Source organism: Xenia sp. Carnegie-2017, unplaced genomic scaffold (assembly GCF_021976095.1).
Source record: "Xenia sp. Carnegie-2017 unplaced genomic scaffold, XeniaSp_v1 HiC_scaffold_6, whole genome shotgun sequence".
Lineage (NCBI taxonomy): Eukaryota > Metazoa > Cnidaria > Anthozoa > Malacalcyonacea > Xeniidae > Xenia > Xenia sp. Carnegie-2017.
Window position 1 is genome coordinate 21,075,447 of NW_025813526.1, and position 10,907 is coordinate 21,086,353.

The 10,907-nt window shown below is 29.7% G+C and overlaps 1 protein-coding gene and 1 long non-coding RNA gene across 5 annotated transcripts in view; one reads left to right on the forward strand and one right to left on the reverse strand.

Moving 5' to 3' along the window:
* LOC124457939 (sorting nexin-29-like) overlaps positions 1-10,907 on the forward strand; it is a 61,751-nt gene that overhangs the window by 29,739 nt on the left and 21,105 nt on the right. The gene's annotated exons all lie outside the window — the stretch shown is intronic.
* LOC124457945 lies at positions 7,955-9,968 on the reverse strand. The gene is made up of 2 exons (XR_006952898.1): positions 9,924-9,968; positions 7,955-8,285 (listed from the first exon to the last, which is right to left on the reverse strand). It is a non-coding gene; the product is annotated as an uncharacterized LOC124457945 (long non-coding RNA).

Sequence of the window (10,907 nt, forward strand, 5' to 3'; positions counted from 1 at the left end):
ATAAAAAACCAGTAGTACATAAACATACAAAAATGATAGTAAATAATTCCCATCAAACAGATATGATTGCTATACTCAGTATATCAACGCTATCATCATTCATATTAGTTAAATATGTTTTATAATATAATATGAAAAAAGTTTTAGATTTTAATCATATTTCGAGTGAGTTGAGTCAAGAGGAATTTGAAAAGCTGAAAAAGTTGTATTTGTTTTATCATTAAATGTATACTTGTTATAAATGGAAGTATAATAAATTAAAGAAAATTAGACTATCATTAAACATGGGAAGTATTTTTCTAGTATCGGCTTCTGGTGTTGTTGGTAGTATAACCTTAAACGCTATAGTTATAGGAATCCTGAGTGGTCTAGGTGTTTTAATTCAAGGTTATATGGTTAAGAGTAAAATTAATAATAACATAGAAATGTGTAAATTTGCATATACATCATATGAAAAAATACTTATGGATATACGATCATATTTAAGAGGATTACCTTATGATTCAGTGATACTTATATCAAATATAAAAATTATCGATGATATTATAATAGACAATTGTACTACTATAGATGGTATGGTTAGTAAATATAATAAAAAATATAAAGATCTGTGAGTTATCTATGAGTTATCTATAAGATTATCTGATAGTTATCTGTGAATAAAATCTACAGTATTATATATAACATGTCTGAAGAAAACCTAAAGATAACTACAGTCAAGAGAGAAAAAGACCCTATTAGAGTTGAAGCTGGTAAACGCTTAGCTGCTATATCGAAAGCTGCTAAAGAAAAAAAGATGCGAGATAGGATTGAATTAGAAAATAAAAAGAAAATTGAAAATAATAATAGCTGGAATATTAATTACGGATTTGTATTTGGAACTATTGGAGTATTAACTGCTATTGCTAGTCTCTATTATACAAGGAAAAATGATAAGAGCCAGGAAAAATTAACAAACGATAAAGCAAGAGAAGAAACAACTAGTGAAAAACATGTTTTGATACAAAAAAATAAGCAATATAATTTAGACTCATTTGAATAAAATATTTCCTATTATATATGAGTAATACTAAAAAACAATTTATGAATGAAGCTTTTGATGCAGTGCTTGTAACAACAACTGCTGTAGGTCTTTCTATGGCTTCTAGAAAACTATTTGATCAAAAATTAACAGACACAAACAATATGAAAGATTTTGCAAAATTAGCTATTGCTATTACAACATCAACAATGCTAGTTAAATATGCTCAAGACAAAAAATGGATTCCTGAAAATCCAGTTAAATCTGTATAAATATATATGACAAGTGTTATTACTAGTGGATTAACAACATCTATAGGAGCGGTTATTAACGGCCTAGGTTTTTCCCTAGCAGGTTGGCTATTTCATAAACTTGATAAAAACGGTTATGAAGAGGAATTGAAAAGACACAATAAGGCTCTAGAGGACCTATCTAAGGCTAAAGAGGCATTCTATGAAAATGAAGTCAAGCAAAGAGATAAAATTCAACAACTTAGACAAGAAATTCAGTATGCTGATAATGATATAGAACTTACAAACAAAGCTTTAGATGCGCTTAGAAAAGTAAAAACAATACAATACAACGGTCTAACATTTCACAGAGAACCACAATTAAATGACTTTTACAAACCATCTAAAAATATGAAAAATTATCAATCTAGTACAATGGTAGGGCTTGGTATTTTATTTGGTTATTTATTATATAAAACTACGTAAAAAGTAAAAATATATAGTATTAGTATATGTATTGTAATAAATTGATTCATAAAGAGTTAGAAGAGTTTTTTAGTTACATAAATTGTTTATTTTGTGATAAAAAGATATGTGATAATTATATTAATAAATCTACTAAGGCATACTTATGTTGTGAAAATCAAGAAATTATTTCAGATAACAATAAAATGGTTTGCAAACAATGTGGGTCTGTCCATTCATATAAGATAGTTAATGAATGGATACCAGAGATTTGGAAATGTCAAAGATCGGTTCATTCAAGAAAAAAATGGTTTTATAATAAAATTAGATTGTGTGTAACTTTTGAAAATGTTGATGTGATTACAAATGATTTTATAAAAGTTGTTAGTACTATGATTAAACATAAGTTGATTCATAAAAAAATATTAGTATGTATAACTATTATATAATACGCTTAGCTAGTAGAAGGGGTATACTATTAAAACACCCTATTAGAGATATGAAAAATAGTAAGACAAAAAGAGTTTTTGATGATAGATTATTTGGTGAAGTATATAAAATCCTTAAGTGGGATAAAAATATCGACTGTACTTATTATAAAAATTGGATAGAGTCAAAGAAATAAAAAAATTACTATTATATATGAATCTTAAAAATCTATTAAAAAGGATCAGAGATTTTATTCTATGTTGTAAAAAAACTAGTTCTAATATAGAAGGTGTTTTGAAGGATTTTGAAAAAACATTGTATAAAACAAAAGATAATTTAAACGCACCTTAAACAAATAAAATATATAGTAATTATATGAATAGAGATTATTTAAATCGAAAGGTACTTAAAGACATGAGTATTTTATATAGTATGCCTAATATGAAAAAAGATGAACTTCAAAAGTTGACTAAAGACGATTTAATTAATTTAATATTAAATCAAAAGCCGTGGGTTGAAGTTAATAATACTTCAATTTCCAAACCAGTACAAAAAGTACTATCACAATCCAATATCAAACAAATGACTGTATCTCAGTTAAAAGTTATTGCTAAAGAAAAAAAGGTTAAAGGTTATTATAAACTTAAAAAAAACGAATTAATCAAATTATTGACACCCGTCCCAAAACTAAGAAAGAATGTAAAAGAGATGGTTAAAGAGTATGAAAACAATACACAGATGCTATCAGATAAAAATAAGAAACCAGTACCAACACCAAGAGTTGAAATAAGAGAAACAAACAATGCTCTTAAAGGTTATACAAAGTCATATAGAATAAGTATTATGGACATTAAAATACCATTAATACAAATGCAGAGCACAAGAAAGTATCTTACATATTATATTAAAGAAATATTAACAACAATGAAAGGATTAAAATTTATTGAAACGCTTGAGGTAACATTTGAAAAATTTAAAATAAAATATAACGGTGATGTTGATCATTTAACAAAAACAGCTTATTTCAACAGTCAAGCTTTAACAATTACAAATAATGAAAATAATACTGAATCACTACAAATTTCAAAACAAAATATATTAAATAATATTGGTAAATTTAAACAAGAAGGTTCTGCATGGGCTATTCGCTCTATAGATAATCATTATCTTAATGTTGTTAAATACAAGCCATTACAAGGATCTTCATACATTAATTTACCAAAAGAGATTAAAAACTCTAAAAAAGGATTAATTAATATCAAAAATAGAGATAATGAATGCTTTAGATGGTGCCATATTAGACATATTAACCCACAAAATAAAGGCGCACATAGAATTAAAAAATCTGATAAAGAATATATTGAAAAGCTTAATTATGAAGGGGTTGATTTTCCAGTGACGGTTAAACATTATAATAAAATCGAAAAGCAAAACAGAATTAACATTAACGTTTTCGGTTATGAAGATAAACAACCATATCCATTATTCATTTAAAAGAAAAATTTGAAGACCATATGGAACTACTATTGATAACTGATAATGAAAACAAACATTATGTATTAATAAAAGATTTTAATAAATTTATGTATAATCAAACAAAGCATAAAGAAAGAAAACATTTTTGTATGCGTTGTCTTCAATGTTTTAGTTCTGAAAAAATATTAAATAACCATATAGAAAACTGTATATTAATAAATGGTATACAATCAATAAAAATGCCTGATAAACATAATAACATACTGAAATTCAACAACTATCATAAGCAACAACCAGTACCATTTGTTATATATGCAGACTTTGAGGCTATTACAGAAAAGATATCTGGTTGTAATCAGAATAATAAAAAATCATTCACCGAAGCCTATCAGAAGCACACAGACTGCGGCTATGGATATAAAGTTGTTTGTTGTTATGATGATCAATTTACGAAAAAAATTCAACTATATAGAGGTGAAAAAGCTGTTTACAAATTTATGGAAGCTATGTTAAAAGAAGTTAAATATTGTAAAAATATTATGAAAACCCACTTTAATAAACCATTAAAAATGACCTCTGATGATGAAGAAGAATTTAAAAAAGCTGATGAATGTCATATTTGTAACAAAAAATATACTAACAAAGATATTCGAGTTAGAGACTATTGTCATATCACTGGCAAATACAGAAACTCAGCACATCAAGATTGTAATTTAAAACTTAGAATAGACTCTGATAAATTAAAGATTCCAGTAATATTTCACAATTTAAGGGGATACGATAGCCATTTTATTATGCAAGAGATCGGAGTTATTATTAATAAGCATACATACAAAAACAAAAAAGGTGAGGAAAAGCAGATGAATATAAATTGTATACCAAATAATATGGAAAAGTATATGGCTTTTATGTTAGGAAACCATTTAACATTTCTTGATAGTTTTCAATTTATGAGCTCTAGTCTTGAAAAGCTTGTTAGTAATTTACCTAAAGATTCATTTAAGTATACCTCTAAGCAGTTTCAAGGTGAAAAACTTAATTTAATGACTATAAAAGGTATATACCCATATGATTATATGGATAGTTTTGAAAAGTTTGATGAGGGGTTGCCTTCAAAAAAAGACTTTTATAGTATTCTTACTGATGAGAATATTTTAGATGAACAATACAATCATGCACAAAAAGTGTGGAATACATTTAATCTTAAAAACATTGGTGAGTATCACAACCTATATCTGAAATCAGACGTTTTGTTATTAGCTGATGTATTTGAAAACTTTCGAAAAACATGTCTTGAATACTATAACTTAGACCCATGTCATTATTTTACATCACCCGGGTTGTCTTGGGATGCTATGCTTAAAATGACAGATATTAAATTAGAACTAATGACTGATATTGACATGTTTCAATTCATTGAAAAAGGTATGAGAGGAGGTGTTTCTTACATTTCTAACCGATATGGTAAAGCTAATAATAAGTATATGGAAACATTTGATAAGAATAAACCCTCAAAATATATAATGTATTTAGATGCTAACAATTTATATGGATGGGTATGAGTCAGTATTTACCTACAGGTAATTTTAAATGGCTTACTAAGAAACAGATTAACAACATAAATTTAGCCACATATAAAGAAGATAGTAAAAAAGGTGTAATTCTAGAAGTTGATTTAGAATACCCTGAAAAACTACATGATTCACATAACGATTATCCACTAGCACCAGAAAAAGTTAAGGTAACTAGCGATATGCTGTCAAAATATTGTAAGACAATTGCTTATAATTATAATATATCAACAGGATTAGTAAGCAAACTGATTCCTACTTTAAAAAATAAAGAGAAGTATGTGCTACATTATAGAAATCTTCAATTATACTTAGATCTTGGGTTAAAATTAAAAAAAGTACATAGAGTACTTGAATTTAATCAATCTCCATTGTTGAAAAAATAAATAGACTTTAATACTCAAAAAAGAACTAATGCAAAAAATTCTTTTGAAAAAGACTTCTTCAAATTAATGAATAATTCGGTATTTGGTAAAACTATGGAAAACTTACGAAAAAGAGTAGATGTTAGACTAGTAACTAATAAAGATAAATTATTAAAATTAGCTTCAAAACCTACTTATGTAAGTAGTAAAATCTTCAATAAGAACCTTGTGGCTATACATAAGATCAAAGAAACACTAACCCTTAATAGGCCAGCATATGTAGGTATGTGCATCTTAGATTTAAGTAAAACGTTGATGTATGATTTTCATTACAACTATATCAAAAAGCGGTATGGTGATAAAGCTAAACTATTATTCACTGATACCGATTCTCTCTGTTATGAAATAGAAACTGAAGATGCTTATAAAGATTTTTGGGCTGATAAAGATAAATTTGATTTTAGTGATTACCCAGAAAATTCACAATATCATGATAAGACTAATAAGAAGGCTATTGGTAAAATGATCGACGAAGCCGCTGGAATAGTAGTTAAAGATTTCATTGGTTTAAGAAGCAAGATGTATAGTTATATTAAAGATAATAATAAAGGAGATAAAAAAGCTAAAGGAATTAAGAAAAATATTATTAAAAACGAAATAAAACATGAAGACTATAAACAAACACTATTTGAAAAGAAACAAATACATCATACAATGAAAACTATCAGAAGTGTGAATCATCAACTTAATAGTTATGAGATTAATAAAGTATCACTCAGCTGTTTTGATGATAAACGATACATATTAGCTAATGGATGTAAAAGTTATGCTTATGGTCATTATCTTATCAATTCAAATAACTAAATATTAACAAACAGTTATAATGTGTAGTAAGCATGTACGTAGGCCTCTGTTAGAGTAATATCATACATACCTGCTCCTCATGTTTGACTACATATCACATAACTGTTTGTAACAAGTAATTAATACAAAAGCGATATACAAAAAAATTCAAAATCCTGAAACAGTTAGTAAAAACACTTTTAACAAAAATTATATAAAACATATAGATTCCATATTTTGTAAAGAGCATCTATGACATTGTTGCGCTCAAAATTTCAGGCTTAGTTGCCTGAAATTCTTCGCCCCTAACAATGATTTAAAAAGATGCTTTATTAACACTTGATTATTAACACTTGATTATTAACACTTGATTATTAAAGACGGTTTTTTGAAGAGCATTTTTTAAGCCTCTGTTATTCTCGAATATTCTTCGAATATTCATCTAATGTATGGGGGAACCCCGAATTTTCACTTCGTGAAAATTTTCCCCACCAGGGGTTCCAGAATTCTCGAGCATTTCATTCTCTGCTCGAGATCTGAGCAAGATCATTTCATGATCTTGCATTATGCTCTGTGCTGCCGAATGCTCTCCGAACCGATGCTTGTTAACATTTGTTTGTAAAGACCGTTTGTAAAATTTAAACGCACCTATATATTTCAAAAACATATAGATTCCATATTTTTAAACAATAGATTGTAACCTCGAGATTTTTACCCCCCTTTCAAACAATGACTATTTTTACACAGCTTTTTAACATGACCTTTTTGCCAGAGGGACGTCTTTGAACCATGGTCTTATTTTGCGCTGTTATAAAGATAGTTTTTACCCATTTGAAACAATGACTATTTTTACACAGCTTTTTTACATGACCTTTTGCCAGAGGGACGTCTTTGGACCATGGTCTTATTTTACGCTGTTATAAAGATAGTTTTTATCCACGGTTAAAAGTAGTAATATACATGGGGGATATGAGAGCACTTTGTGCTCTCGTACCCCCATGTATATTACTACTGGGGATTAATGAATGGAACCAGTGAACCAAAGTTTCCAGTGACACATAACATACCTGAACGTGATGCTTTTTATAAATCTGTCAGTTATGCAGGTTGGGGTGGGTCCAGTAGTCATGATGCACCAATGATTGCTTATGATGCTTTGATGATGGCAAAAGATTCCTGGTTTCAATTGTGTTCTTGTTCTATGTTTCATGGTGGAGATAGTGACAGTACAGGAATATTGGCTGCCATATGGTGGGGTGGTATGTATGGTATGAAAGGTGTACCCCTTGGAAATTATAGGATCCTGGAATATGGTCATAGGCTTATGGAGCTGGGTAAAAAATTACTGAATGTATCAAAGAATATGAAAAACTAACAGGATAGTATTTATTTAACAAAATTCTGTCATCCCAATATACTTTTTTATTGTTAATTTTACAATAAAAATTTCTACTTGGTTATAGCATAAAAACAAATTACTTCAGAAATAAAGTCTAAAGAAGAATGTCCAATTCAGGGCATGGGCAGTTCTAAGTTCTACTTAGGATGATTCCCGGCTGTAGAGTAAGTTTATTGACTAGATATCAGTGAAACTATATATAGACAAGGATCATTACATCTTTAGGTTCATTTTACCTCACAAAATGCAAATTGCAAACGTTTTATTCACTACCAAAAATACCTTCTGAGGGAGAGGGGAGCTGACTTGGCAGGTGGAAGCCTTGCTCCTACGGTCTATGTGTTAAAAATAGGCTTAACATAATTTAGAAGGCACAATTTTCTTTAAAACACGTAGCTATCAAAGTGTAACTGTAAAGCTTGGTCATATTCCCGAGTTTCATAATACAACACACCTAGATTATTTAAAAGACTTAACGACATCAACCTGACTAGTCCCTAACGATTGTTTTCGAATTTCCAGAGCTTTTTCTTAAAACTCTACAGCTTTGTCGTAGTTTCCAGTTTCATTAAACACCGCACCAAGATTGTTTAAAGACGAAGCGACATGAACATGATTTGGACCTAACGATTGTTTTTGAATTTCCAGAGCTTTTTCGTAAAGCACTATAGCTTTGTCGTAGTTTCCAGTTTTTTGAAACACAATACCAAGATTGTTTAAAGACGCAGCGACATCAACATGATTTGGACCTAACGATTGTTTTTGAATTTCCAGAGCTTTTTCATGAAACTCTATAGCTTTGTCGTAGTTTCCAGTTTCATAATACAAATTACCAAGATGGTTTAAAGACGTAGCGACATCAACATAATTTGGACCTAACGATTGTTTTCGAATTTCCAGAGCTTTGTCGTAAAACTCTATAGCTTTGTCGTAGTTTCCAGTATCATTATACACATTACAAAGATTGTTTAAAGACGTAGCGACATCAACATGATTTGGACCTAACGATTGTTTTCGAATTTCCAGAGCTTTTTCATGAAACTCTATAGCTTTGTCGTAGTTTCCAGTTTCATAATACACATTACCAAGATTGTTTAAAGACGTAGCGACATCAACATGATTTGGACCTAACGATTGTTTTCGAATTTCCAGAGCTTTTTCGTAAAACTCTATAGCTTTGTCGTAGTTTCCAGTATCACTATACACATTACCAAGATTGTTTAAAGACGCAGCGACATCAACATGATTTGGACCTAACGATTGTTTTTGAATTTCCAGAGCTTTTTCATAAAACTCTATAGCTTTGTCGTAGTTTCCAGTTTTTTGAAACACATTACCAAGATTGTTTAAAGACCTAGCGACATTAACATGATTTGGACCTAACGATTGTTTTTGAATTTCCAGAGCTTTTTCGTTAAACTCTATAGCTTTGTCGTAGTTTCCAGTTTCATAATACACATTACCAAGATTGTTTAAAGACGCAGCGACATCAACATGATTTGGACCTAACGATTGTTTTCGAATTTCCAGAGCTTTTTCATGAAACTCAATAGCTTTGTCGTAGTTTCCAGTTTTATAATACACATTACCAAGATTGTTTAAAGACATAGCGACATCAACATGATTTGGACCTAACGATTGTTTTTGAATTTTCAGAGCTTTTTCGTTAAACTCTATAGCTTTGTCGTAGTTTCCAGTTTCATAATACACATTACCAAGATTGTTTAAAGACGTAGCGACATCAACATGATTTGGACCTAACGATTGTTTTTGAATTTCCAGAGCTTTTTTATGAAACTCAATAGCTTTGTCGTAGTTTCCAGTTTTATAATACACATTACCAAGATTGTTTAAATACGCAGCGACATCAACATGATTTGAGCCTAACGATTGTTTTCGAATTCCCAGAGCTTTGCTGTAAAACTCAATAGCTTTGTCGTAGTTTCCAGTTTTATAATACACAGTACCAAGATTGTTTAAAGACCCAGCGACATCAACATGATTTGGACCTAACGATTGTTTTTGAATTTCCAGAGCTTTTTCGTAAAAGTCTATAGCTTTGTTGTAGTTTCCTGTATCACTATACACCATACCAAGATTGTTTAAAGACGCAGCGAAATCAACATGATTTGGACCTAACGATTGTTTTCGAATTTCCAGAGCTTTTTCGTTATAATTTATAGCTTTGCTATACTTCCCGGTGTCATGATATAAAACACCGAGGATATTAAAATACCAAGCTTTTTCATAACTAGATTCTTCTGAGTTAAATTTATGCAATAATTCAAGAGCAAGATCGTATTTTCCAAAATGTCTTAATTTGTAAACAAAATATCGGAAAACTTGTAAAGTGTTCATGTTGATTTTTGTCTTGTTGGTCTTTAATAATTGAACAATTTTTTCAAGATGTGGCATTAATTTGATTTCGTCGTCTCTCTCTTTAAACATGTAAAGTGCTTTAGATGTTTGATCAACGTTAGTTTCCTTTTCATGTTCTTCATTTGAATGTTCAGATTGATAAACAATAATTGCTTTGTGAACAATGCGATGTAGACTAATTTCATTATTTTCTGAATGCAAGAACAATGAGCAGTCCTTTAAACAAAGACATATATCTTCCTTTGAGTGTTTGGGATCTATTCTTTGAACATAAAAAACAATAATGTCTCGTGGTATAGGATCAAACGATATCACGGAAAAAAAGTTAATAACATTTGCCAATATTGTGGATTCTTCAGCATTTTGTCTGACAGCTAAAAGTGAAGCTTGTAACATACTTCTAGGATACACCGAGTTAAATTGAATAAAAGTGGCGTCCATGTTTTCTTGTTCTTCTGAAGATATTTTCTTTAAATATTGTCTCCAAGTAAATGAGCAGTTTGCTTTGTTTACACGACTGACATAACAGCCAGCGGCAGCCAAAGCCAGCGGTTGACAATCTAATACGTGAGATACTTCATGCAACAATTGATCATCAGCATTATCATCTTTAGTGTAATATTCCAACAGTTGACAACATTCTTTATCATTCATTCCACTTCTGATAGAAATATGTTTGTTAAACTCATCGTCTTGAGGTACGGCTTCTGTGTTCTGGATAGTTACTAT